At 46.3% G+C, this 3,545-nt stretch overlaps 1 protein-coding gene and 1 pseudogene across 7 annotated transcripts in view; both read right to left on the bottom strand.

Annotated features, from left to right (window-relative positions):
- Sun1 (Sad1 and UNC84 domain containing 1) overlaps nt 1-3,545 on the bottom strand; it is a 53,873-nt gene that overhangs the window by 45,935 nt on the left and 4,393 nt on the right. The gene's annotated exons all lie outside the window — the stretch shown is intronic.
- On the bottom strand, nt 125-498 carry LOC101981602 (annotated as a pseudogene).

Raw genomic sequence — 3,545 nt, 5'->3', positions numbered from 1 at the left:
CATAACACAATATGGTGGGATAGGTCTGTAATACCAATTACTTGAAAGGATGAGTCAGGAAGATCTCAAGTTCAAGGACTGCCTATACTATAGAATACTCAGCAAGACCCTATATCTAAATGTATTTTTTTTTTGAGTGAAAGCTCATGATTTTATTGTCTTCATAACAAGGTCAGCTTAGAACTGGATCACTTGGCCCTTTCTCTTCTTATCACCACCCAGTTCAAAGTGCTTGCATCTCTTAACAGCCAGCATCCTCTTAGATCTGCAGTTGGGCGCCACACATTCCAGTCTCAGCACAATCTTCTTTGTAGTTTTTGCCTTTTTGCGGAAAATAGGCTTAGTCTGCCCACCATAGCCACTCTGTTTCCTGTCATAATACCGCTTTCCCTGGGCATATAAAGAATCTTTGCCCTTCTTGTACTGGGTCACTTTGTGGGGTTGGTGTTTGCCACATTTCTTTCAGAATGTCCGGCGGGTCTTAGGAACGTTCACCATGTTGGTGGGTGCGATATCGGCACAGAAAGAAAGAGGGAAGGCCAGCAACCCTAAATGTATTTTTTGAAAGGACTACAACCAGGGCATACAGCTCAGTGACAGCACTAAACAAACATGTGTAAGGACCTGGGTTCAACACCCAGCACTGGAATAAACAAGGAAGCAGAAAAGCAGCAGCAGGACAGAGAGGCACTGAAACCTCATCCGCCCGAGGGAATCCTCTCTCCAGCTGGGGGAACTACTACTCTAGGGAGTCCTTTCACACCACAAGTCTGTGACCTGCAGCTTAATTCTGCAAAGGCCAAGAGGCATCTGTCACAGAGATCTTGTCTCCACACTAAAATCTATGACCCACACTTCCAAAAGAAAGGAAGCAGGGATCGCCTGCCTAACCAGCACGGATCACGCTGTTTGCTGAGCAGAGCCCATCAGAGTCCAGCACTATAGTGAGAGCAGCTCCTCTGTCACCTGTGAAGGGACTAGTTTCAGGTAGAGCTAGCATTCTCAGATTCACCATCGGAAAATCTAGTGAGGTAGGTGCTCCAGAATGGCAGTGAGTTCCAAATTTGGGGAGTAGGGAGGACAAAACATGAGTATGTTTTCAATCAAGAAGGTGGCATGGCAACCCTTCAGCTGGTATCCAGGACCAGCCCCTTGAGCATTCACCAGAGCAACAGGGCACTCCTTTCTCCAGGCACTCAAGAGCAGCAGCCTGAGGTCCAAGTCCTGGGAGGCATCCTGCCAATCCCTGGAACTCTCTTGCCTCATTTGAGACCTTTAAGGCAAAGCAAGAGTCCTGCGGCTGACTTCTAAAAATGTACAATTAGGCGAGCGGTGGTGGCCCACGCCTTTAATCCCAGCACTAGGGGGGCAGAGGCAGAGGCAGGCAGATCTCTGTGAGTTCAAGGCCAGCCTGGACTACAAGAGCTAGTTCCAGGACAGGAACCAAAAAGCTACGGAGAAACCCTGTCTCGAAAAATCCAAAAAATAAATAAACAAACAAAAATAAAAATGTACAATTGTTCACAGGGAGCAAATGCAGACTGGCCTGGTTTATGAGATGTGACCTCATAGGAACAGAGCATCTAGGAGAGCACTCAAGACTCACAAACCCAGAAGCACACTCCATTAAATACCCATGTTCTTTGAAAAATAGGTCAATCAGTAAGCTCCAGTCAGTAAGCTCCAGTCAGCTTGCCCTGTGACAGATAAGCACAGGGCCAGCAATATGGTTCAGTAGGCAAAGCTACTTGCCACAAAGCCTACTGACCTGAGCTGGATCCCAGGAGCTCAGGTACAAGGAGAGAACGGACTCAGGCAAGCTGTCCCCTACTCTCCGAATGGGTGCTATGGCACCTATACCTACAAAAGGAATAAATAAAGTATTGAACACAGATGTCAGATTCCATGCACGGAACAAGAAGAGCCAAAGGAAAGGAACTTCTGGAACCCAGATGAATGAGAGCCAACTTGAGCCAGAAAAAGGCCCAGAGAGATTCTGCAATGAAGAATGCCAAAAGGCACCCAGGTTTTCATCGAAGAACTCCAAAGCCTCAAGAACTTGTGGCACCCATTTAACACCTGGAAGTGAGAGTGTCAGGGAAACTAAGAGGCTAGAGGCAGCTAGGGCACAAGCCTGTTGGAGATACAGTCAAGCAAAACCACACGCCCATGGCAGTGGGTGCAGAAAGTGCACTGGAGAATCCCCACACCCTTCATGCATAACGTAACACTCGATAAGCTAGATGTCGTGGCTCACATTTGTATTCCCAGCTCTTGGAAAATAGAACTCCAAGTCTAAGCTACAAAGCAGACCCCACCTTGCAAAATTAAGAAAATAAAAATAGCAGGGCAGCGGTAGCTCATGCCCTTAATAATTCTCAGGAGGCAGAAGCAGGCGGATCCCTGTGAGTTTGAGGCCAGTCTGGTCTACAAAATTAATTCCAAAGAAAACAAGACAAAAAACAAAAATAAGTAAATAAATTTAAAAATTAAATTTATGGGTGTGGCTCAGCTAGTACAATGCACACTTCTCACACACAGAGCCCTGGGTTCCATCCCCAGAACTGCATAAACCAAGTATGGTGGTACAAATGCAACCCCATCACTCGGGAGGTAGAGGCAGGAAAAGCAGAAGTTAACACAGCCAAGTCAATCTGGGCTAAAGGCCGTTTAGTTAATCTTCAACAAACGTGGTCCTCAACCCTCAACACTCCTACAGGCATCCACGAAAAGCCCACAGTTAACACCACACCCAAAGATGAGAAGACAGAATGCTCCCCCTGAGATCAAGATGGAACAGGACAGGCACCGGTGTTATCTGACACTGTCCTGAAGTTTGAGCCAGAGCAATTACTCAATGAAAGGGGGGAAAAGGCGTACAGACCAGAAAGGCAGTAACAGTAAGGCGAACTTTACTCTCAGCTGACAAGATTACGTACCAGAATATCCTAAAGCACAACTGAGAACGATGGCTAATAAATTGAGCAAAGCTGCAAGTACACAGCCACACCAAGCCAGCTGTATGTATTGCCACATGCTAGCAATGAGCAAGGTGAAGTGGAATTAATAAGTCCTTCCACAACAGCATCACCAAGGCAAAAAAAAAAAAAAGCCTTGAGAATCAATTTAACCACCCAAAGGCAGAACCTGGGTACTGAAAGACACAAGGAAATGTAAAACGGCCCAAGGCCCACAAAGTTTAAGAACATAAAAACTCACTATCTTGGAAAGCAATGCTGCACAAATGCACTGTGACCCTTATCATTACCCCAAAGACCCTTGCTGCAAACCTGGAAAAGCTGTCCCTCATTTACATTGAACTGCAGATGTTTCCAAAGAGCAAATAAGTCTGGAAAAAGGAGCTGAGCTCGGGAGTCACTTAAGATTTCAAAATCAACTGCAAGCCAATGTGGTCCTGGTGAATGGTCAGACATACTCCACCAGAATGGCATACAGGGTCAACGGTAAACCTTACATCTGGGGCCAACTGAGAAGGGAAGCGGTTCCTTTTAGCAAATGGTGCTAGGGCAGCTGAGCTTCCATGA

Source organism: Microtus ochrogaster, unplaced genomic scaffold (genome assembly GCF_000317375.1).
Source record: "Microtus ochrogaster isolate Prairie Vole_2 unplaced genomic scaffold, MicOch1.0 UNK16, whole genome shotgun sequence".
Taxonomy (NCBI): Eukaryota; Metazoa; Chordata; class Mammalia; order Rodentia; family Cricetidae; genus Microtus; species Microtus ochrogaster.
Note: the sequence above shows the minus strand (reverse complement) of the source record. Positions and strands in the feature narration are given on the sequence as shown.